Source organism: Osmia lignaria, unplaced genomic scaffold (genome assembly GCF_051020975.1).
Source record: "Osmia lignaria lignaria isolate PbOS001 unplaced genomic scaffold, iyOsmLign1 scaffold0011, whole genome shotgun sequence".
In the NCBI taxonomy this organism is placed as follows: Eukaryota; Metazoa; Arthropoda; class Insecta; order Hymenoptera; family Megachilidae; genus Osmia; species Osmia lignaria.
This window is the reverse complement of record NW_027478165.1, coordinates 1,181,707-1,208,133: the sequence shown is the minus strand read 5'-3', so window position 1 is coordinate 1,208,133 and position 26,427 is coordinate 1,181,707.

The following is a 26,427-nucleotide window of genomic DNA, read 5'->3' as shown; positions in this document are numbered from 1 at the left end:
AGGGGCCTAACGGACATATTTCGAGATATTTCTTCTTCATGTTGTTCTTCTTCTGCACAGCTAAGCTGGAAGTGGCATTTGCGGCTCGCACTAGTGCACAGTTATCTCAAAGAAAGGGTCCACGGTGTTTCTGTATCTCTATTATGTTGGTGCGTCTTCGGAACTTTTAAATATCTTGATATATCTCGAGAACTACGCATCTGATCAAAAAATATCATAGAACATGAAAAGTAGGAAACTTAATTCTCTACAAAAGAGGTCTCTTAACATTTTGCCATAGCTCGCTTCCTTCCCGAGATATTTGCAGATATATCTCAAGGGAAGGGGCCTGACGGACATATTTCGAGATATTTCTTCTTCTTGTTGTTCTTCTTCTGCACAGCTGAGCTGGAAGTGGCATTTGCAGGTCGCAATAGTGCAGAATTATCTCAAAGAAAGGGGCCACGGTGTTTCTGTATCTCTATTATGTTGGTGCGGCTTCGGAACTTTTAAATATCTCGATATATCTCGAAAACTACGCTTCTGATCAAAAAATATCATAGAACGTAAATTGTAGGAAACATTATTCTCTACAAAAAAGGTCCCTTAACATTTTGCCATAGCTCGCTTCGTTTCCGAGATATTTGCAGATTTATCTCAAGGGAAGGGTCCTGATGGACATATTTCGAGATATTTCTTCTTCTTGTTGTTCTTCTTCTGCACAGCTAAACTGGAAGTGGCATTTCCAGCTCGCAATCGTGCAGAGTTATCTCAAAGAAAGGGGCCACGGTGTTTCTGTATCTCTATTATGTTGGTGCGGCTTCGGAACTTTTAAATATCTCGATATATCTCGAGAACTACGCTTCTGATCAAAAAATATCATAGAACATAAATTGTAGGAAACATAATTCTCTACAAAAAAGGTCTCTTAACATTTTGCCATAGCTCGCTTCGTTTCCGAGATATTTGCAGATATATCTCAAGGGAAGGGGCCTGACGGACATATTTCGAGATATTTCTTCTTCTTGTTGTTCTTCTTCTGCACAGCTAAGCTGGAAGTGGCATTTACAGCTCGGAATAGTGCAGAGTTATCTCAAAGAGAGGGGCCACGGTGGTTCTGTATCTCTATTATGTTGGTGCGGTTTCGGAACTTTTAAATATCTTGATATATCTCGAGAACTACGCATCTGATCAAAAAATATATCATAGAACATAAAAAGTAGGAAACTTAATTCTCTACAAAAAAGGTCTGTTAACATTTTGCCATAGCTCGCTTCGTTTCCGAGATATTTGCAGATTTATCTCAAGGGAAGGGGCCTAACGGACATATTTCGAGATATTTCTTCTTCATGTTGTTCTTCTTCTGCACAGCTAAGCTGGAAGTGGCATTTGCGGCTCGCACTAGTGCACAGTTATCTCAAAGAAAGGGTCCACGGTGTTTCTGTATCTCTATTATGTTGGTGCGTCTTCGGAACTTTTAAATATCTTGATATATCTCGAGAACTACGCATCTGATCAAAAAATATCATAGAACATGAAAAGTAGGAAACTTAATTCTCTACAAAAGAGGTCTCTTAACATTTTGCCATAGCTCGCTTCCTTCCCGAGATATTTGCAGATATATCTCAAGGGAAGGGGCCTGACGGACATATTTCGAGATATTTCTTCTTCTTGTTGTTCTTCTTCTGCACAGCTGAGCTGGAAGTGGCATTTGCAGGTCGCAATAGTGCAGAATTATCTCAAAGAAAGGGGCCACGGTGTTTCTGTATCTCTATTATGTTGGTGCGGCTTCGGAACTTTTAAATATCTCGATATATCTCGAAAACTACGCTTCTGATCAAAAAATATCATAGAACGTAAATTGTAGGAAACATTATTCTCTACAAAAAAGGTCCCTTAACATTTTGCCATAGCTCGCTTCGTTTCCGAGATATTTGCAGATTTATCTCAAGGGAAGGGTCCTGATGGACATATTTCGAGATATTTCTTCTTCTTGTTGTTCTTCTTCTGCACAGCTAAACTGGAAGTGGCATTTCCAGCTCGCAATCGTGCAGAGTTATCTCAAAGAAAGGGGCCACGGTGTTTCTGTATCTCTATTATGTTGGTGCGGCTTCGGAACTTTTAAATATCTTGATATATCTCGAGAACTACGCATCTGATCAAAAAAGATCATAGAACATAAAAAGTAGGAAACTTAATTCTCTACAAAAAAGGTCTCTTAACATTTTGCCATAGCTCGCTTCGTTTCCGAGATATTTGCAGATTTATCTCAAGGGAAGGGGCCTGACGGACATATTTCGAGATATTTCTTCTTCTTGTTGTTCTTCTTCTGCACAGCTAAGCTGTAAGTGGCATTTGCAGCGCGCAATAGTGCAGAGTTATCTCAAAGAAAGGGGCCACGGTGTTTCTGTATCTCTATTATGTTGGTGCGGCTTCGGAACTTTTAAATATCTTGATATATCTCGAGAACTACGCATCTGATCAAAAAATATCATAGAACATAAAAAGTAGGAAACTTAATTCTCTACAAAAAAGGTCTCTTAACATTTTGCCATAGCTCGCATCGTTTCCGAGATATTTGCATATTTATCTCAAGGGAAGGGGCCTGACGGACATATTTCGAGATATTTCTTCTTCTTCTTGTTCTTCTTCTGCACAGCTAAGCTGGAAGTGGCATTTGCGGCTCGCACTAGTGCAGAGTTATCTCAAAGAAAGGGGCCACGGTGTTTCTGTATCTCTATTTTGTTGGTGCGGCTTCGGAACTTTTAAATATCTCGATATATCTCGAGAACTACGCCTCTGATCGAAAAATATCATAGAACATAAAAAGTAGGAAACTTAATTCTCTACAAGAAAGGTCTCTAAACATTTTGCCATAGCTCGCTTCGTTTCCGAGATATTTGCAGATTTATCTCAAGGGAAGGGGCCTGACGGACATATTTCGAGATATTTCTTCTTCTTGTTGTTCTTCTTCTGCACAGCTGAGCTGGAAGTGGCATTTGCAGGTCGCAATAGTGCAGAGTTATCTCAAAGAAAGGGGCCACGGTGTTTCTGTATCTCTATTATGTTGGTGCGGCTTCGGAACTTTTAAATATCTTGATATATCTCGAGAACTACGCATCTGATCAAAAAATATCATAGAACGTAAAAAGTAGGAAACTTCATTCTCTACAAAAAAGGTGTCTTAACATTTTGCCATAGCTCGCTTCGTTTCCGAGATATTTGCAGATTTATCTCAAGGGAAGGGGCCTGACGGACATATTTCGAGATATTTCTTCTTCTTGTTGTTCTTCTTCTGCACAGCTGAGCTGGAAGTGGCATTTGCAGGTCGCAATAGTGCAGAATTATCTCAAAGAAAGGGGCCACGGTGTTTCTGTATCTCTATTATGTTGGTGCGGCTTCGGAACTTTTAAATATCTCGATATATCTCGAAAACTACGCTTCTGATCAAAAAATATCATAGAACGTAAATTGTAGGAAACATTATTCTCTACAAAAAAGGTCCCTTAACATTTTGCCATAGCTCGCTTCGTTTCCGAGATATTTGCAGATTTATCTCAAGGGAAGGGTCCTGATGGACATATTTCGAGATATTTCTTCTTCTTGTTGTTCTTCTTCTGCACAGCTAAACTGGAAGTGGCATTTCCAGCTCGCAATCGTGCAGAGTTATCTCAAAGAAAGGGGCCACGGTGTTTCTGTATCTCTATTATGTTGGTGCGGCTTCGGAACTTTTAAATATCTTGATATATCTCGAGAACTACGCCTCTGATCGAAAAATATCATAGAACATAAAAAGTAGGAAACTTAATTCTCTACAAAAAAGGTCTCTTAACATTTTGCCATAGCTCGCATCGTTTCCGAGATATTTGCATATTTATCTCAAGGGAAGGGGCCTGACGGACATATTTCGAGATATTTCTTCTTCTTCTTGTTCTTCTTCTGCACAGCTAAGCTGGAAGTGGCATTTGCGGCTCGCACTAGTGCAGAGTTATCTCAAAGAAAGGGGCCACGGTGTTTCTGTATCTCTATTATGTTGGTGCGGCTTCGGAACTTTTAAATATCTCGATATATCTCGAGAACTACGCCTCTGATCGAAAAATATCATAGAACATAAAAAGTAGGAAACTTAATTCTCTACAAGAAAGGTCTCTAAACATTTTGCCATAGCTCGCTTCGTTTCCGAGATATTTGCAGATTTATCTCAAGGGAAGGGGCCTGACGGACATATTTCGAGATATTTCTTCTTCTTGTTGTTCTTCTTCTGCACAGCTAAGCTGGACGTGGCATTTGCAGCTCGCAATAGTGCAGAGTTATCTCAAAGAAAGGGGCCACGGTGTTTCTGTATCTCTATTATGTTGGTGCGGCTTCGGAACTTTTAAATATCTTGATATATCTCGAGAACTACGCATCTGATCAAAAAATATCATAGAACATAAAAAGTAGGAAACTTAATTCTCTACAAAAAAGGTCTCTTAACATTTTGCCATAGCTCGCTTCGTTTCCGAGATATTTGCAGATTTATCTCAAGGGAAGGGGCCTGACGGACATATTTCGAGATATTTCTTCTTCTTGTTGTTCTTCTTCTGCGCAGCTGAGCTGGAAGTGGCATTTGCAGGTCGCAATAGTGCAGAGTTATCTCAAAGAAAGGGGCCACGGTGTTTCTGTATCTCTATTATGTTGGTGCGGCTTCGGAACTTTTAAATATCTTGATATATCTCGAGAACTACGCATCTGATCAGAAAATATCATACTACATAAAAAGTAGGAAACTTAATTCTCTACAAGAAAGGTCTCTAAACATTTTGCCATAGCTCGCTTCGTTTCCGAGATATTTGCAGATTTATCTCAAGGGAAGGGGCCTGACGGACATATTTCGAGATATTTCTTCTTCTTGTTGTTCTTCTTCTGCACAGCTAAGCTGCAGGTGGCATTTGCAGCTCGCAATAGTGCAGAGTTATCTCAAAGAAAGGGGCCACGGTGTTTCTGTATCTCTATTATGTTGGTGCGGCTTCGGAACTTTTAAATATCTTGATATATCTCGAGAACTACACATCTGATCAAAAAATATCATAGAAGATAAAAAGTAGGAAACTTAATTCTCTATAAAAAAGGTCTCTTAACATTTCGCCATAGCTCGCTTCGTTTCCGAGATATTTGCAGATTTATCTCAAGGGAAGGGGCCTGACGGACATATTTCGAGATATTTCTTCTTCTTGTTGTTCTTCTTCTGCACAGCTAAGCTGGAAGTGGCATTTGCGGCTCGCACTAGTGCAGAGTTATCTCAAAGAAAGGGGCCACGGTGTTTCTGTATCCCTATTATGTTGGTGCGGCTTCGGAACTTTTAAATATCTCGATATATCTCGAGAACTACGCTTCTGATCAAAAAATATCATAGAACATAAATTGTAGGAAACATAATTCTCTACAAAAAAGGTCTCTTAACATTTTGCCATAGCTCGCTTCGTTTCCGAGATATTTGCAGATATATCTCAAGGGAAGGGGCCTGACGGACATATTTCGAGATATTTCTTCTTCTTGTTGTTCTTCTTCTGCACAGCTAAGCTGGAAGTGGCATTTGCGGCTCGCACTAGTGCAGAGTTATCTCAAAGAAAGGGGCCACGGTGTTTCTGTATCCCTATTATGTTGGTGCGGCTTCGGAACTTTTAAATATCTCGATATATCTCGAGAACTACGCTTCTGATCAAAAAATATCAAAGAACATAAATTGTAGGAAACATAATTCTCTACAAAAAACGTCTCTTAACATTTTGCCATAGCTCGCTTCGTTTCCGAGATATTTGCAGATATATCTCAAGGGAAGGGGCCTGACGGACATATTTCGAGATATTTCTTCTTCTTGTTGTTCTTCTTCTGCACAGCTAAGCTGGAAGTGGCATTTACAGCTCGGAATAGTGCAGAGTTATCTCAAAGAGAGGGGCCACGGTGTTTCTGTATCTCTATTATGTTGGTGCGGTTTCGGAACTTTTAAATATCTTGATATATCTCGAGAACTACGCATCTGATCAAAAAATATATCATAGAACATAAAAAGTAGGAAACTTAATTCTCTACAAAAAAGGTCTGTTAACATTTTGCCATAGCTCGGTTCGTTTCCGAGATATTTGCAGATTTATCTCAAGGGAAGGGGCCTAACGGACATATTTCGAGATATTTCTTCTTCATGTTGTTCTTCTTCTGCACAGCTAAACTGGAAGTGGCATTTCCAGCTCGCAATAGTGCAGAGTTATCTCAAAGAGAGGGGCCACGGTGTTTCTGTATCTCTATTATGTTGGTGCGGCTTCGGAACTTTTAAATATCTTGATATATCTCGAGAACTACGCATCTGATCAAAAAATATCATAGAACATGAAAAGTAGGAAACTTAATTCTCTACAAAAAAGGTCTCTTAACATTTTGCCATAGCTCTCTCCGTTTCCGAGATATTTGCAGATTTATCTCAAGGGAAGGGGCCTGACGGACATATTTCGAGATATTTCTTCTTCTTGTTGTTCCTCTTCTGCACAGCTAAGCTGGAAGTGGCATTTGCGGCTCGCACTAGTGCACAGTTATCTCAAAGAAAGGGTCCACGGTGTTTCTGTATCTCTATTATGTTGGTGCGTCTTCGGAACTTTTAAATATCTCGATATATCTCGAAAACTACGCTTCTGATCAAAAAATATCATAAAACATAAATTGTAGGAAACATAATTCTCTACAAAAAACGTCTCTTAACATTTTGCCATAGCTCGCTTCGTTTCCGAGATATTTGCAGATTCAGCTCAAAGGAACTGGCCTGACGGACATATTTCGAGATATTTCTTCTTCTTGTTGTTCTTCCTCTGCACAGCTAAGCTGGAAGTGGCATTTGCAGCTCGCAATAGTGCAGAGTTATCTCAAAGAAAGGGGCCACGGTGTTTCTGTATCTCTATTATGTTGGTGCGGCTTCGGAACTTTTAAATATCTTGATATATCTCGAGAACTACGCATCTGATCAAAAAATATCATAGCACATAAAAAGTAGGAAACTTAATTCTCTACAAAAAAGGTCTCTTAACATTTTGCCATAGCTCGCTTCGTTTCCGAGATATTTGCAGATTTATCTCAAGGGAAGGGGCCTGACGGACATATTTCGAGATATTTCTTCTTCTTGTTGTTCTTCTTCTGCACAGCTAAGCTGGAAGTGGCATTTGCGGCTCGCACTAGTGCAGACTTATCTCAAAGAAAGGGGCCACGGTGTTTCTGTATCTCTATTATGTTGGTGCGGCTTCGGAACTTTTAAATATCTTGATATATCTCGAGAACTACGCATCTGATCAAAAAATATCATAGAACATGAAAAGTAGGAAACTTAATTCTCTACAAAAGAGGTCTCTTAACATTTTGCCATAGCTCGCTTCCTTCCCGAGATATTTGCAGATATATCTCAAGGGAAGGGGCCTGACGGACATATTTCGAGATATTTCTTCTTCTTGTTGTTCTTCTTCTGCACAGCTAAGCTGGAAGTGGCATTTGCGGCTCGCACTAGTGCACAGTTATCTCAAAGAAAGGGTCCACGGTGTTTCTGTATCTCTATTATGTTGGTGCGTCTTCGGAACTTTTAAATATCTCGATATATCTCGAAAACTACGCTTCTGATCAAAAAATATCATAGATCATAAATTGTAGGAAACATAATTCTCTACAAAAAACGTCTCTTAACATTTTGCCATAGCTCGCTTCGTTTCCGAGATATTTGCAGATTCAGCTCAAAGGAACTGGCCTGACGGACATATTTCGAGATATTTCTTCTTCTTGTTGTTCTTCCTCTGCACAGCTAAGCTGGAAGTGGCATTTGCAGCTCGCAATAGTGCAGAGTTATCTCAAAGAAAGGGGCCACGGTGTTTCTGTATCTCTATTATGTTGGTGCGGCTTCGGAACTTTTAAATATCTTGATATATCTCGAGAACTACGCCTCTGATCGAAAAATATCATAGAACATAAAAAGTAGGAAACTTAATTCTCTACAAAAAAGGTCTCTTAACATTTTGCCATAGCTCGCTTCGTTTCCGAGATATTTGCAGATTTATCTCAAGGGAAGGGGCCTGACGGACATATTTCGAGATATTTCTTCTTCTTGTTGTTCTTCTTCTGCACAGCTAAGCTGTAAGTGGCATTTGCAGCGCGCAATAGTGCAGAGTTATCTCAAAGAAAGGGGCCACGGTGTTTCTGTATCTCTATTATGTTGGTGCGGCTTCGGAACTTTTAAATATCTTGATATATCTCGAGAACTACGCATCTGATCAAAAAATATCATAGAACATAAAAAGTAGGAAACTTATTTCTCTACAAAAAAGGTCTCTTAACATTTTGCCATAGCTCGCATCGTTTCCGAGATATTTGCATATTTATCTCAAGGGAAGGGGCCTGACGGACATATTTCGAGATATTTCTTCTTCTTCTTGTTCTTCTTCTGCACAGCTAAGCTGGAAGTGGCATTTGCGGCTCGCACTAGTGGAGAGTTATCTCAAAGAAAGGGGCCACGGTGTTTCTGTATCTCTATTATGTTGGTGCGGCTTCGGAACTTTTAAATATCTCGATATATCTCGAGAACTACGCCTCTGATCGAAAAATATCATAGAACATAAAAAGTAGGAAACTTAATTCTCTACAAGAAAGGTCTCTAAACATTTTGCCATAGCTCGCTTCGTTTCCGAGATATTTGCAGATTTATCTCAAGGGAAGGGGCCTGACGGACATATTTCGAGATATTTCTTCTTCTTGTTGTTCTTCTTCTGCACAGCTAAGCTGGACGTGGCATTTGCAGCTCGCAATAGTGCAGAGTTATCTCAAAGAAAGGGGCCACGGTGTTTCTGTATCTCTATTATGTTGGTGCGGCTTCGGAACTTTTAAATATCTTGATATATCTCGAGAACTACGCATCTGATCAAAAAATATCATAGAACATAAAAAGTAGGAAACTTAATTCTCTACAAAAAAGGTCTCTTAACATTTTGCCATAGCTCGCTTCGTTTCCGAGATATTTGCAGATTTATCTCAAGGGAAGGGGCCTGACGGACATATTTCGAGATATTTCTTCTTCTTGTTGTTCTTCTTCTGCACAGCTGAGCTGGGAGTGGCATTTGCAGGTCGCAATAGTGCAGAGTTATCTCAAAGAAAGGGGCCACGGTGTTTCTGTATCTCTATTATGTTGGTGCGGCTTCGGAACTTTTAAATATCTTGATATATCTCGAGAACTACGCATCTGATCAGAAAATATCATACTACATAAAAAGTAGGAAACTTAATTCTCTACAAGAAAGGTCTCTAAACATTTTGCCATAGCTCGCTTCGTTTCCGAGATATTTGCAGATTTATCTCAAGGGAAGGGGCCTGACGGACATATTTCGAGATATTTCTTCTTCTTGTTGTTCTTCTTCTGCACAGCTAAGCTGCAGGTGGCATTTGCAGCTCGCAATAGTGCAGAGTTATCTCAAAGAAAGGGGCCACGGTGTTTCTGTATCTCTATTATGTTGGTGCGGCTTCGGAACTTTTAAATATCTTGATATATCTCGAGAACTACGCATCTGATCAAAAAATATCATAGAAGATAAAAAGTAGGAAACTTAATTCTCTACAAAAAAGGTCTCTTAACATTTCGCCATAGCTCGCTTCGTTTCCGAGATATTTGCAGATTTATCTCAAGGGAAGGGGCCTGACGGACATATTTCGAGATATTTCTTCTTCTTGTTGTTCTTCTTCTGCACAGCTAAGCTCGAAGCGGCATTTGCAGCTCGCAATTGTGCAGAGTTATCTCAAAGAAAGGGGCCACGGTGTTTCTGTATCTCTATTATGTTGGTGCGGCTTCGGATCTTTTAAATATCTCGATATATCTTGAAAACTACGCTTCTGATCAAAAAATATCATAGAACATAGCTTGTAGGAAACATAATTCTCTACAAAAAAGGTCTTTTAACATTTTGCCATAGCTCGCTTCGTTTCCGAGATATTTGCAGATATATCTCAAGGCAAGGGGCCTGACGGACATATTTCGAGATATTTCGTCTTCTTGTTGTTCTTCTTCTGCACAGCTAAACTGGAAGTGGCATTTCCAGCTCGCAATAGTGCAGAGTTATCTCAAAGAAAGGGGCCACGGTGTTTCTGTATCTCTATTATGTTGGTGCGGCTTCGGAACTTTTAAATATCTTGATATATCTCGAGAACTACGCATCTGATCAGAAAATATCATACTACATAAAAAGTAGGAAACTTAATTCTCTACAAGAAAGGTCTCTTAACATTTTGCCATAGCTCGCTTCGTTTCCGAGATATTTGCAGATTTATCTCAAGGGAAGGGGCCTGACGGACATATTTCGAGATATTTCTTCTTCTTGTTGTTCTTCTTCTGCACAGCTAAGCTGCAGGTGGCATTTGCAGCTCGCAATAGTGCAGAGTTATCTCAAAGAAAGGGGCCACGGTGTTTCTGTATCTCTATTATGTTGGTGCGGCTTCGGAACTTTTAAATATCTTGATATATCTCGAGAACTACGCATCTGATCAAAAAATATCATAGAAGATAAAAAGTAGGAAACATAATTCTCTACAAAAAAGGTCTCTTAACATTTTGCCATAGCTCGCTTCGTTTCCGAGATATTTGCAGATTTATCTCAAGGGAAGGGGCCTGACGGACATATTTCGAGATATTTCTTCTTCTTGTTGTTCTTCTTCTGCACAGCTAAGCTCGAAGCGGCATTTGCAGCTCGCAATTGTGCAGAGTTATCTCAAAGAAAGGGGCCACGGTGTTTCTGTATCTCTATTATGTTGGTGCGGCTTCGGATCTTTTAAATATCTCGATATATCTTGAAAACTACGCTTCTGATCAAAAAATATCATAGAACATAGCTTGTAGGAAACATAATTCTCTACAAAAAAGGTCTCTTAACATTTTGCCATAGCTCGCTTCGTTTCCGAGATATTTGCAGATATATCTCAAGGCAAGGGGCCTGACGGACATATTTCGAGATATTTCGTCTTCTTGTTGTTCTTCTTCTGCACAGCTAAACTGGAAGTGGCATTTCCAGCTCGCAATAGTGCAGAGTTATCTCAAAGAAAGGGGCCACGGTGTTTCTGTATCTCTATTATGTTGGTGCGGCTTCGGAACTTTTAAATATCTTGATATATCTCGAGAACTACGCATCTGATCAGAAAATATCATACTACATAAAAAGTAGGAAACTTAATTCTCTACAAGAAAGGTCTCTTAACATTTTGCCATAGCTCGCTTCGTTTCCGAGATATTTGCAGATTTATCTCAAGGGAAGGGGCCTGACGGACATATTTCGAGATATTTCTTCTTCTTGTTGTTCTTCTTCTGCACAGCTAAGCTGCAGGTGGCATTTGCAGCTCGCAATAGTGCAGAGTTATCTCAAAGAAAGGGGCCACGGTGTTTCTGTATCTCTATTATGTTGGTGCGGCTTCGGAACTTTTAAATATCTTGATATATCTCGAGAACTACGCATCTGATCAAAAAATATCATAGAAGATAAAAAGTAGGAAACTTAATTCTCTACAAAAAAGGTCTCTTAACATTTCGCCATAGCTCGCTTCGTTTCCGAGATATTTGCAGATTTATCTCAAGGGAAGGGGCCTGACGGACATATTTCGAGATATTTCTTCTTCTTGTTGTTCTTCTTCTGCACAGCTAAGCTCGAAGCGGCATTTGCAGCTCGCAATTGTGCAGAGTTATCTCAAAGAAAGGGGCCACGGTGTTTCTGTATCTCTATTATGTTGGTGCGGCTTCGGATCTTTTAAATATCTCGATATATCTTGAAAACTACGCTTCTGATCAAAAAATATCATAGAACATAGCTTGTAGGAAACATAATTCTCTACAAAAAAGGTCTCTTAACATTTTGCCATAGCTCGCTTCGTTTCCGAGATATTTGCAGATATATCTCAAGGGAAGGGGCCTGACGGACATATTTCGAGATATTTCGTCTTCTTGTTGTTCTTCTTCTGCACAGCTAAACTGGAAGTGGCATTTCCAGCTCGCAATAGTGCAGAGTTATCTCAAAGAAAGGGGCCACGGTGTTTCTGTATCTCTATTATGTTGGTGCGGCTTCGGAACTTTTAAATATCTTGATATATCTCGAGAACTACGCATCTGATCAAAAAATCTCACAGAACATAAAAAGTAGGAAACTTAATTCTCTACAAAAAAGGTCTCTTAACATTTTGCCATAGCTCGCTTCGTTTCCGAGATATTTGCAGATTTATCTCAAGGGAAGGGGCCTGACGGACATATTTCGAGATATTTCTTCTTCTTGTTGTTCTTCTTCTGCACAGCTAAGCTGGAAGTGGCATTTGCGGCTCGCACTAGTGCAGAGTTATCTCAAAGAAAGGGGCCACGGTGTTTCTGTATCTCTATTATGTTGGTGCGGCTTCGGAACTTTTAAATATCACGATATATCTCGAAAACTACGCTTTTGATCAAAAAATATCATAGAACATAAATTGTAGGAAACATAATTCTCTACAAAAAACGTCTCTTAACATTTTGCCATAGCTCGCTTCGTTTCCGAGATATTTGCAGATTCAGCTCAAAGGAGCGGGCCTGACGGACGTATTTCGTGATATTTCTTCTTCTTGTTGTTCTTCTTCTGCACAGCTAAGCTGGAAGTGGCATTTGCAGCTCGCAATAGTGCAGAGTTATCTCAAAGAAAGGGGCCACGGTGTTTCTGTATCTCTATTATGTTGGTGCGGCTTCGGAACTTTCAAATATCTTGATATATCGCGAGAACTACGCATCTGATCAAAAAATATCACAGAACATAAAAAGTAGGAAACTTAATTCTCTACAAAAAAGGTCTCCTAACATTTTGCCATAGCTCGCTTCGTTTCCGAGATATATGCAGATTTATCTCAAGGGAAGGGGCCTGACGGACATATTTCGAGATATTTCTTCTTCTTGTTGTTCTTCTTCTGTACAGCTAAGCTGGAAGTGGCATTTGCAGCTCGCAATAGTGCAGAGTTATCTCAAAGAAAGGGGCCACGGTGTTTCTGTATCTCTATTATGTTGGTGCGGCTTCGGAACTTTCAAATATCTTGATATATCTCGAGAACTACGCACCTGATCAAAAAATATCATAGAACATAAAAAGTAGGAAACTTAATTCTCTACAAAAAAGGTCTCTTAACATTTTGCCATAGCTCGCTTCGTTTCCGAGATATATGCAGATTTATCTCAAGGGAAGGGGCCTGACGGACATATTTCGAGATATTTCTTCTTCTTGTTGTTCTTCTTCTGCACAGCTAAGCTGGAAGTGGCATTTGCAGCTCGCAATAGTGCAGAGTTATCTCAAAGAGAGGGGCCACGGTGTTTCTGTATCTCTATTATGTTGGTGCGGCTTCGGAACTTTTAAATATCTTGATATATCTCGAGAACTACGCATCTGATCAAAAAATATCATAGAAGATAAAAAGTAGGAAACTTAATTCTCTACAAAAAAGGTCTCTTAACATTTCGCCATAGCTCGCTTCGTTTCCGAGATATTTGCAGATTTATCTCAAGGGAAGGGGCCTGACGGACATATTTCGAGATATTTCTTCTTCTTGTTGTTCTTCTTCTGCACAGCTGAGCTGGAAGTGGCATTTGCAGGTCGCAATAGTGCAGAGTTATCTCAAAGAAAGGGGCCACGGTGTTTCTGTATCTCTATTATGTTGGTGCGGCTTCGGAACTTTTAAATATCTCGATATATCTCGAAAACTACGCTTCTGATCAAAAAATATCATAGAACGTAAATTGTAGGAAACATTATTCTCTACAAAAAAGGTCTCTTAACATTTTGCCATAGCTCGGTTCGTTTCCGAGATATTTGCAGATTCATCTCAAGGGAAGGGGTCTGACGGACATATTTCGAGATATTTCTTCTTCTTGTTGTTCTTCTTCTGCACAGCTAAGCTCGAAGCGGCATTTGCAGCTCGCAATAGTGCAGAGTTATCTCAAAGAAAGGGGCCACGGTGTTTCTGTATCTCTATTATGTTGGTGCGGCTTCGGATCTTTTAAATATCACGATATATCTCGAAAACTACGCTTTTGATCAAAAAATATCATAGAACATAAAAAGTAGGAAACCTAATTTTCTACAAAAAGGGTCTCTTAAGATTTTGCCGTAGCTCGCTTCGTTTCCGAGATGTTTGCAGATTTATCTCAAGGGAAGGGGCCTGACGGACATATTTCGAAATATTTCTTCTTCTTTTTGTTCTTCTTCTGCACAGCTAAGCTGGAAGTGGCATTTGCAGCTCGCAATAGTGCAGAGTTATCTCAAAGAAAGGGGCCACAGTGTTTCTGTACCTCTATTATGTTGGTGCGGCTTCGGAACTTTAAAATATATTGATATATCTCGAGAACTACGCATCTGATCAAAAAATATCATAGAACCTAAAAAGTAGGACACTTAATTCTCTACAAAAAAGGTCTCTCAACATTTTGGCATAGCTCGCTTCGTTTCCGAGATATTTGCAGATTTATCTCAAGGGAAGGGGCCTGACGGACATATTTCGAGATATTGCTTCTTCTTGTTGTTCTTCTTCTGCACAGCTAAGCTCGAAGTGGCATTTGCAGCTCGCAATAGTGCAGAGTTATCTCAAAGAAGGAGGCCACGGTGTTTCTGTATCTCTATTATGTTGGTGCGGCTTCGGAACTTTTAAATATCTCGATATATCTCGAAAACTACGCTTCTGATCAAAAAATATCACAGAACATAAAAAGTAGGAAACTTAATTCTCTACAAAAAAGGTCTCTTAACATTTTGCCATAGCTCGCTTCGTTTCCGAGATATTTGCAGATTTATCTCAAGGGAAGGGGCCTGACGGACATATTTCGAGATATTTCTTCTTCTTGTTGTTCTTCTTCTGCACAGCTGAGCTGGAAGTGGCATTTGCAGGTCGCAATAGTGCAGAGTTATCTCAAAGAAAGGGGCCACGGTGTTTCTGTATCTCTATTATGTTGGTGCGGCTTCGGAACTTTTAAATATCTTGATATATCTCGAGAACTACGCATCTGATCAGAAAATATCATACTACATAAAAAGTAGGAAACTTAATTCTCTACAAGAAAGGTCTCTAAACATTTTGCCATAGCTCGCTTCGTTTCCGAGATATTTGCAGATTTATCTCAAGGGAAGGGGCCTGACGGACATATTTCGAGATATTTCTTCTTCTTGTTGTTCTTCTTCTGCACAGCTAAGCTGCAGGTGGCATTTGCAGCTCGCAATAGTGCAGAGTTATCTCAAAGAAAGGGGCCACGGTGTTTCTGTATCTCTATTATGTTGGTGCGGCTTCGGAACTTTTAAATATCTTGATATATCTCGAGAACTACGCATCTGATCAAAAAATATCATAGAAGATAAAAAGTAGGAAACTTAATTCTCTACAAAAAAGGTCTCTTAACATTTCGCCATAGCTCGCTTCGTTTCCGAGATATTTGCAGATTTATCTCAAGGGAAGGGGCCTGACGGACATATTTCGAGATATTTCTTCTTCTTGTTGTTCTTCTTCTGCACAGCTAAGCTCGAAGCGGCATTTGCAGCTCGCAATTGTGCAGAGTTATCTCAAAGAAAGGGGCCACGGTGTTTCTGTATCTCTATTATGTTGGTGCGGCTTCGGATCTTTTAAATATCTCGATATATCTTGAAAACTACGCTTCTGATCAAAAAATATCATAGAACATAGCTTGTAGGAAACATAATTCTCTACAAAAAAGGTCTCTTAACATTTTGCCATAGCTCGCTTCGTTTCCGAGATATTTGCAGATATATCTCAAGGCAAGGGGCCTGACGGACATATTTCGAGATATTTCGTCTTCTTGTTGTTCTTCTTCTGCACAGCTAAACTGGAAGTGGCATTTCCAGCTCGCAATAGTGCAGAGTTATCTCAAAGAAAGGGGCCACGGTGTTTCTGTATCTCTATTATGTTGGTGCGGCTTCGGAACTTTTAAATATCTTGATATATCTCGAGAACTACGCATCTGATCAGAAAATATCATACTACATAAAAAGTAGGAAACTTAATTCTCTACAAGAAAGGTCTCTTAACATTTTGCCATAGCTCGCTTCGTTTCCGAGATATTTGCAGATTTATCTCAAGGGAAGGGGCCTGACGGACATATTTCGAGATATTTCTTCTTCTTGTTGTTCTTCTTCTGCACAGCTAAGCTGCAGGTGGCATTTGCAGCTCGCAATAGTGCAGAGTTATCTCAAAGAAAGGGGCCACGGTGTTTCTGTATCTCTATTATGTTGGTGCGGCTTCGGAACTTTTAAATATCTTGATATATCTCGAGAACTACGCATCTGATCAAAAAATATCATAGAAGATAAAAAGTAGGAAACTTAATTCTCTACAAAAAAGGTCTCTTAACATTTCGCCATAGCTCGCTTCGTTTCCGAGATATTTGCAGATTTATCTCAAGGGAAGGGGCCTGACGGACATATTTCGAGATATTTCTTCTTCTTGTTGTTCTTCTTCTGCACAGCTAAGCTCGAAGCGGCATTTGCAGCTCGCAATTGTGCAGAGTTATCTCAAAGAAAGGGGCCACGGTGTTTCTGTATCTCTATTATGTTGGTGCGGCTTCGGATCTTTTAAATATCTCGATATATCTTGAAAACTACGCTTCTGATCAAAAAATATCATAGAACATAGCTTGTAGGAAACATAATTCTCTACAAAAAAGGTCTCTTAACATTTTGCCATAGCTCGCTTCGTTTCCGAGATATTTGCAGATATATCTCAAGGGAAGGGGCCTGACGGACATATTTCGAGATATTTCGTCTTCTTGTTGTTCTTCTTCTGCACAGCTAAACTGGAAGTGGCATTTCCAGCTCGCAATAGTGCAGAGTTATCTCAAAGAAAGGGGCCACGGTGTTTCTGTATCTCTATTATGTTGGTGCGGCTTCGGAACTTTTAAATATCTTGATATATCTCGAGAACTACGCATCTGATCAAAAAATCTCACAGAACATAAAAAGTAGGAAACTTAATTCTCTACAAAAAAGGTCTCTTAACATTTTGCCATAGCTCGCTTCGTTTCCGAGATATTTGCAGATTTATCTCAAGGGAAGGGGCCTGACGGACATATTTCGAGATATTTCTTCTTCTTGTTGTTCTTCTTCTGCACAGCTAAGCTGGAAGTGGCATTTGCGGCTCGCACTAGTGCAGAGTTATCTCAAAGAAAGGGGCCACGGTGTTTCTGTATCTCTATTATGTTGGTGCGGCTTCGGAACTTTTAAATATCACGATATATCTCGAAAACTACGCTTTTGATCAAAAAATATCATAGAACATAAATTGTAGGAAACATAATTCTCTACAAAAAACGTCTGTTAACATTTTGCCATAGCTCGCTTCGTTTCCGAGATATTTGCAGATTCAGCTCAAAGGAGCGGGCCTGACGGACGTATTTCGTGATATTTCTTCTTCTTGTTGTTCTTCTTCTGCACAGCTAAGCTGGAAGTGGCATTTGCAGCTCGCAATAGTGCAGAGTTATCTCAAAGAAAGGGGCCACGGTGTTTCTGTATCTCTATTATGTTGGTGCGGCTTCGGAACTTTCAAATATCTTGATATATCGCGAGAACTACGCATCTGATCAAAAAATATCACAGAACATAAAAAGTAGGAAACTTAATTCTCTACAAAAAAGGTCTCCTAACATTTTGCCATAGCTCGCTTCGTTTCCGAGATATATGCAGATTTATCTCAAGGGAAGGGGCCTGACGGACATATTTCGAGATATTTCTTCTTCTTGTTGTTCTTCTTCTGTACAGCTAAGCTGGAAGTGGCATTTGCAGCTCGCAATAGTGCAGAGTTATCTCAAAGAAAGGGGCCACGGTGTTTCTGTATCTCTATTATGTTGGTGCGGCTTCGGAACTTTCAAATATCTTGATATATCTCGAGAACTACGCACCTGATCAAAAAATATCATAGAACATAAAAAGTAGGAAACTTAATTCTCTACAAAAAAGGTCTCTTAACATTTTGCCATAGCTCGCTTCGTTTCCGAGATATATGCAGATTTATCTCAAGGGAAGGGGCCTGACGGACATATTTCGAGATATTTCTTCTTCTTGTTGTTCTTCTTCTGCACAGCTAAGCTGGAAGTGGCATTTGCAGCTCGCAATAGTGCAGAGTTATCTCAAAGAGAGGGGCCACGGTGTTTCTGTATCTCTATTATGTTGGTGCGGCTTCGGAACTTTTAAATATCTTGATATATCTCGAGAACTACGCATCTGATCAAAAAATATCATAGAAGATAAAAAGTAGGAAACTTAATTCTCTACAAAAAAGGTCTCTTAACATTTCGCCATAGCTCGCTTCGTTTCCGAGATATTTGCAGATTTATCTCAAGGGAAGGGGCCTGACGGACATATTTCGAGATATTTCTTCTTCTTGTTGTTCTTCTTCTGCACAGCTGAGCTGGAAGTGGCATTTGCAGGTCGCAATAGTGCAGAGTTATCTCAAAGAAAGGGGCCACGGTGTTTCTGTATCTCTATTATGTTGGTGCGGCTTCGGAACTTTTAAATATCTCGATATATCTCGAAAACTACGCTTCTGATCAAAAAATATCATAGAACGTAAATTGTAGGAAACATTATTCTCTACAAAAAAGGTCTCTTAACATTTTGCCATAGCTCGGTTCGTTTCCGAGATATTTGCAGATTCATCTCAAGGGAAGGGGTCTGACGGACATATTTCGAGATATTTCTTCTTCTTGTTGTTCTTCTTCTGCACAGCTAAGCTCGAAGCGGCATTTGCAGCTCGCAATAGTGCAGAGTTATCTCAAAGAAAGGGGCCACGGTGTTTCTGTATCTCTATTATGTTGGTGCGGCTTCGGATCTTTTAAATATCTCGATATATCTTGAAAACTACGCTTCTGATCAAAAAATATCATGGAACATAACTTGTAGGAAACATAATTCTCTACAAAAAAGGTCTCTTAACATTTTGCCATAGCTCGCTTCGTTTCCGAGATATTTGCAGATATATCTCAAGGGAAGGGGCCTGACGGACATATTTCGAGATATTTCTTCTTCTTGTTGTTCTTCTTCTGCACAGCTAAACTGGAAGTGGCATTTCCAGCTCGCAATAGTGCAGAGTTATCCCAAAGAAAGGGGCCACGGTGTTTCTGTATCTCTATTATGTTGGTGCGGCTTCGGAACTTGTAAATATCTTGATATATCTCGAGAACTACGCATCTGATCAAAAAATATCACAGAACATAAAAAGTAGGAAACTTAATTCTCTACAAAAAAGGTCTCTTAACATTTTGCCATAGCCTGCTTCGTTTCCGAGATATTTGCAGATTTATCTCAAGGGAAGGGGCCTGACGGACATATTTCGAGATATTTCTTCTTCTTGTTGTTCTTCTTCTGCACAGCTAAGCTGGAAGTGGCATTTACAGCTCGCAATAGTGCAGAGTTATCTCAAAGAACGGGGCCACGGTGTTTCTGTATCTCTATTATGTTGGTGCGGCTTCGGAACTTTTAAATATCTTGATATATCTCGAGAACTACGCATCTGATCAAAAAATATCATAGAACATAAAAAGTAGGAAACTTAATTCTCTACAAAAAAGGTCTCTTAACATTTTGCCATAGCTCGCTTCGTTTCCGAGATATTTGCAGATTTATCTCAAGGGAAGGGGCCTGACGGACATATTTCGAGATATTTCTTCTTCTTGTTGTTCTTCTTCTGCACAGCTCAGCTGGAAGTGGCATTTGCAGCTCGCAATAGTGCAGAGTTATCTCAAAGAAAGGGGCCACGGTGTTTCTGTATCTCTATTATGTTGGTGCGGCTTCGCAACTTTTAAATATCTTGATATATCTCGAGAACTACGCATCTGATCAAAAAATATCATAGAACATAAAAAGTAGGAAACTTAATTCTCTACAAAAAAGGTCTCTTAACATTTTGCCATAGCTCGCTTCGTTTCCGAGATATTTGCAGATTTATCTCAAGGGAAGGGGCCTGACGGACATATTTCGAGATATTTCTTCTTCTTGTTGTTCTTCTTCTGCACAGCTAAACTGGAAGTGGCATTTCCAGCTCGCAATAGTGCAGAGTTATCTCAAGGAAAGGGGCCACGGTGTTTCTGTATCTCTATTATGTTGGTGCGGCTTCGGAACTTTTAAATATCTTGATATATCTCGAGAACTACGCATCTGATCAAAAAATATCATAGAACATAAAAAGTAGGAAACTTAATTCTCTACAAATAAAGTCTCTTAACATTTTGCCATAGCTCGCTTCGTTTCCGAGATATTTGCAGATTTATCTCAAGGGAAGGGGCCTGACGGACATATTTCGAGATATTTCTTCTTCTTGTTGTTCTTCTTCTGCACAGCTAAACTGGAAGTGGCATTTCCAGCTCGCAATAGTGCAGAGTTATCTCAAGGAAAGGGGCCACGGTGTTTCTGTATCTCTATTATGTTGGTGCGGCTTCGGACCTTTTAAATATCTTGATATATCTCGAGAACTACGCATCTGATCAAAAAATATCATAGAACATAAAAAGTAGGAAACTTAATTCTCTACAAAAAAGGTCTCTTAACATTTTGCCATAGCTCGCTTCGTTTCCGAGATATTTGCAGATTTATCTCAAGGGAAGGGGCCTGACGGACATATTTCGAGATATTTCTTCTTCTTGTTGTTCTTCTTCTGCACAGCTAAGCTGGAAGTGGCATTTACAGCTCGCAATAGTGCAGAGTTATCTCAAAGAACGAGGCCACGGTGTTTCTGTATCTCTATTATGTTGGTGCGGCTTCGGAACTTTTAAATATCTTGATATATCTCGAGAACTACGCATCTGATCAAAAAATATCATAGAACATAAAAAGTAGGAAACTTAATTCTCTACAAAAAAGGTCTCTTAACATTTTGCCATAGCTCGCTTCGTTTCCGAGATATTTGCAGATTTATCTCAAGGGAAGGGGCCTGACGGACATATTTCGAGATATTTCTTCTTCTTGTTGTTCTTCTTCTGCACAGCTAAGCTGGAAGTGGCATTTGCAGCTCGCAATAGTGCAGAGTTATCTCAAAGAAAGGGGCCACGGTGTTTCTGTATCTCTATTATGTTGGTGCGGCTTCGCAACTTTTAAATATCTTGATATATCTCGAGAACTACGCATCTGATCAAAAAATATCATAGAACATAAAAAGTAGGAAACTTAATTCTCTACAAAAAAGGTCTCTTAACATTTTGCCATAGCTCGCTTCGTTTCCGAGATATTTGCAGATTTATCTCAAGGGAAGGGGCCTGACGGACATATTTCGAGATATTTCTTCTTCTTGTTGTTCTTCTTCTGCACAGCTAAACTGGAAGTGGCATTTCCAGCTCGCAATAGTGCAGAGTTATCTCAAGGAAAGGGGCCACGGTGTTTCTGTATCTCTATTATGTTGGTGCGGCTTCGGAACTTTTAAATATCTTGATATATCTCGAGAACTACGCATCTAATCAAAAAATATCATAGAACATAAAAAGTAGGAAACTTAATTCTCTACAAATAAAGTCTCTTAACATTTTGCCATAGCTCGCTTCGTTTCCGAGATATTTGCAGATTTATCTCAAGGGAAGGGGCCTGACGGACATATTTCGAAATATTTCTTCTTCTTGTTGTTCTTCTTCTGCACAGCTAAGCTGGAAGTGGCATTTACAGCTCGCAATAGTGCAGAGTTATCTCAAAGAACGGGGCCACGGTGTTTCTGTATCTCTATTATGTTGGTGCGGCTTCGGAACTTTTAAATATCTTGATATATCTCGAGAACTACGCATCTGATCAAAAAATATCATAGAACATAAAAAGTAGGAAACTTAATTCTCTACAAAAAAGGTCTCTTAACATTTTGCCATAGCTCGCTTCGTTTCCGAGATATTTGCAGATTTATCTCAAGGGAAGGGGCCTGACGGACATATTTCGAGATATTTCTTCTTCTTGTTGTTCTTCTTCTGCACAGCTAAACTGGAAGTGGCATTTCCAGCTCGCAATAGTGCAGAGTTATCTCAAGGAAAGGGGCCACGGTGTTTCTGTATCTCTATTATGTTGGTGCGGCTTCGGAACTTTTAAATATCTTGATATATCTCGAGAACTACGCATCTGATCAAAAAATATCATAGAACATAAAAAGTAGGAAACTTAATTCTCTACAAAAAACGTCTCTTAACATTTTGCCATAGGTCGCTTCGTTTCCGAGATATTTGCAGATTTATCTCAAGGGAAGGGGCCTGACGGACATATTTCGAGATATTTCTTCTTCTTGTTGTTCTTCTTCTGCACAGCTAAGCTGGAAGTGGCATTTGCAGCTCGCAATAGTGCAGAGTTATCTCAAAGAAAGGGGCCACGGTGTTTCTGTATCTCTATTATGTTGGTGCGGCTTCGGAACTTTTAAATATCTTGATATATCTCGAGAACTACGCATCTGATCAAAAAATATCATAGAACATAAAAAGTAGGAAACCTAATTTTCTACAAAAAGGGTCTCTTAAGATTTTGCCGTAGCTCGCTTCGTTTCCGAGATGTTTGCAGATTTATCTCAAGGGAAGGGGCCTGACGGACATATTTCGAAATATTTCTTCTTCTTGTTGTTCTTCTTCTGCACAGCTAAGCTGGAAGTGGCATTTACAGCTCGCAATAGTGCAGAGTTATCTCAAAGAACGGGGCCACGGTGTTTCTGTATCTCTATTATGTTGGTGCGGCTTCGGAACTTTTAAATATCTTGATATATCTCGAGAACTACGCATCTGATCAAAAAATATCATAGAACATAAAAAGTAGGAAACTTAATTCTCTACAAAAAAGGTCTCTTAACATTTTGCCATAGCTCACTTCGTTTCCGAGATATTTGCAGATTTATCTCAAGGGAAGGGGCCTGACGGACATATTTCGAGATATTTCTTCTTCTTGTTGTTCTTCTTCTGCACAGCTAAACTGGAAGTGGCATTTCCAGCTCGCAATAGTGCAGAGTTATCTCAAAGAAAGGGGCCACGGTGTTTCTGTATCTCTGTTATGTTGGTGCGGCTTCGGAACTTGTAAATATCTTGATATATCTCGAGAACTACGCATCTGATCAAAAAATATCACAGAACATAAAAAGTAGGAAACTTAATTCTCTACAAAAAAGGTCTCTTAACATTTTGCCATAGCCTGCTTCGTTTCCGAGATATTTGCAGATTTATCTCAAGGGAAGGGGCCTGACGGACATATTTCGAGATATTTCTTCTTCTTGTTGTTCTTCTTCTGCACAGCTAAGCTGGAAGTGGCATTTACAGCTCGCAATAGTGCAGAGTTATCTCAAAGAACGGGGCCACGGTGTTTCTGTATCTCTATTATGTTGGTGCGGCTTCGGAACTTTTAAATATCTTGATATATCTCGAGAACTACGCATCTGATCAAAAAATATCATAGAACATAAAAAGTAGGAAACTTAATTCTCTACAAAAAAGGTCTCTTAACATTTTGCCATAGCTCGCTTCGTTTCCGAGATATTTGCAGATTTATCTCAAGGGAAGGGGCCTGACGGACATATTTCGAGATATTTCTTCTTCTTGTTGTTCTTCTTCTGCACAGCTCAGCTGGAAGTGGCATTTGCAGCTCGCAATAGTGCAGAGTTATCTCAAAGAAAGGGGCCACGGTGTTTCTGTATCTCTATTATGTTGGTGCGGCTTCGCAACTTTTAAATATCTTGATATATCTCGAGAACTACGCATCTGATCAAAAAATATCATAGAACATAAAAAGTAGGAAACTTAATTCTCTACAAAAAAGGTCTCTTAACATTTTGCCATAGCTCGCTTCGTTTCCGAGATATTTGCAGAGTTATCTCAAGGGAAGGGGCCTGACGGACATATTTCGAGATATTTCTTCTTCTTGTTGTTCTTCTTCTGCACAGCTAAGCTGGAAGTGGCATTTACAGCTCGCAATAGTGCAGAGTTATCTCACAGAAAGGGGCCACGGTGTTTCTGTATCTCTATTATGTTGGTGCGGCTTCGGAACTTTTAAATATCTTGATATATCTCGAGAACTACGCATCTGATCAAAAAATATCATAGAACATAAAAAGTAGGAAACTTAATTCTCTACAAAAAAGGTCTCTTAACATTTTGCCATAGCTCGCTTCGTTTCCGAGATATTTGCAGATTTATCTCAAGGGAAGGGGCCTGACGGACATATTTCGAGATATTTCTTCTTCTTGTTGTTCTTCTTCTGCACAGCTAAACTGGAAGTGGCATTTCCAGCTCGCAATAGTGCAGAGTTATCTCAAGGAAAGGGGCCACGGTGTTTCTGTATCTCTATTATGTTGGTGCGGCTTCGGACCTTTTAAATATCTTGATATATCTCGAGAACTACGCATCTGATCAAAAAATATCATAGAACATAAAAAGTAGGAAACTTAATTCTCTACAAAAAAGGTCTCTTAACATTTTGCCATAGCTCGCTTCGTTTCCGAGATATTTGCAGATTTATCTCAAGGGAAGGGGCCTGACGGACATATTTCGAGATATTTCTTCTTCTTGTTGTTCTTCTTCTGCACAGCTAAGCTGGAAGTGGCATTTACAGCTCGCAATAGTGCAGAGTTATCTCAAAGAACGAGGCCACGGTGTTTCTGTATCTCTATTATGTTGGTGCGGCTTCGGAACTTTTAAATATCTTGATATATCTCGAGAACTACGCATCTGATCAAAAAATATCATAGAACATAAAAAGTAGGAAACTTAATTCTCTACAAAAAAGGTCTCTTAACATTTTGCCATAGCTCGCTTCGTTTCCGAGATATTTGCAGATTTATCTCAAGGGAAGGGGCCTGACGGACATATTTCGAGATATTTCTTCTTCTTGTTGTTCTTCTTCTGCACAGCTAAGCTGGAAGTGGCATTTGCAGCTCGCAATAGTGCAGAGTTATCTCAAAGAAAGGGGCCACGGTGTTTCTGTATCTCTATTATGTTGGTGCGGCTTCGCAACTTTTAAATATCTTGATATATCTCGAGAACTACGCATCTGATCAAAAAATATCATAGAACATAAAAAGTAGGAAACTTAATTCTCTACAAAAAAGGTCTCTTAACATTTTGCCATAGCTCGCTTCGTTTCCGAGATATTTGCAGATTTATCTCAAGGGAAGGGGCCTGACGGACATATTTCGAGATATTTCTTCTTCTTGTTGTTCTTCTTCTGCACAGCTAAACTGGAAGTGGCATTTCCAGCTCGCAATAGTGCAGAGTTATCTCAAGGAAAGGGGCCACGGTGTTTCTGTATCTCTATTATGTTGGTGCGGCTTCGGAACTTTTAAATATCTTGATATATCTCGAGAACTACGCATCTAATCAAAAAATATCATAGAACATAAAAAGTAGGAAACTTAATTCTCTACAAATAAAGTCTCTTAACATTTTGCCATAGCTCGCTTCGTTTCCGAGATATTTGCAGATTTATCTCAAGGGAAGGGGCCTGACGGACATATTTCGAAATATTTCTTCTTCTTGTTGTTCTTCTTCTGCACAGCTAAGCTGGAAGTGGCATTTACAGCTCGCAATAGTGCAGAGTTATCTCAAAGAACGGGGCCACGGTGTTTCTGTATCTCTATTATGTTGGTGCGGCTTCGGAACTTTTAAATATCTTGATATATCTCGAGAACTACGCATCTGATCAAAAAATATCATAGAACATAAAAAGTAGGAAACTTAATTCTCTACAAAAAAGGTCTCTTAACATTTTGCCATAGCTCGCTTCGTTTCCGAGATATTTGCAGATTTATCTCAAGGGAAGGGGCCTGACGGACATATTTCGAGATATTTCTTCTTCTTGTTGTTCTTCTTCTGCACAGCTAAACTGGAAGTGGCATTTCCAGCTCGCAATAGTGCAGAGTTATCTCAAGGAAAGGGGCCACGGTGTTTCTGTATCTCTATTATGTTGGTGCGGCTTCGGAACTTTTAAATATCTTGATATATCTCGAGAACTACGCTTCTGATCAAAAAATATCATAGAACATAAATTGTAGGAAACATAATTCTCTACAAAAAATGTCTCTTAACATTTTGCCATAGCTCGCTTCGTTTCCGAGATATTTGCAGATTCAGCTCAAAGGAACGGGCCTGACGGACATATTTCGAGATATTTCTTCTTCTTGTTGTTCTTCTTCTGCACAGCTAAGCTGGCAGTGGCATTTGCGGCTCGCAATAGTGCAGAGTTATCTCAAGGAAAGGGGCCACGGTGTTTCTGTATCTCTATTATGTTGGTGCGGCTTCGGACCTTTTAAATATCTTGATATATCTCGAGAACTACGCATCTGATCAAAAAATATCATAGAACATAAAAAGTAGGAAACTTAATTCTCTACAAAAAAGGTCTCTTAACATTTTGCCATAGCTCGCTTCGTTTCCGAGATATTTGCAGATTTATCTCAAGGGAAGGGGCCTGACGGACATAT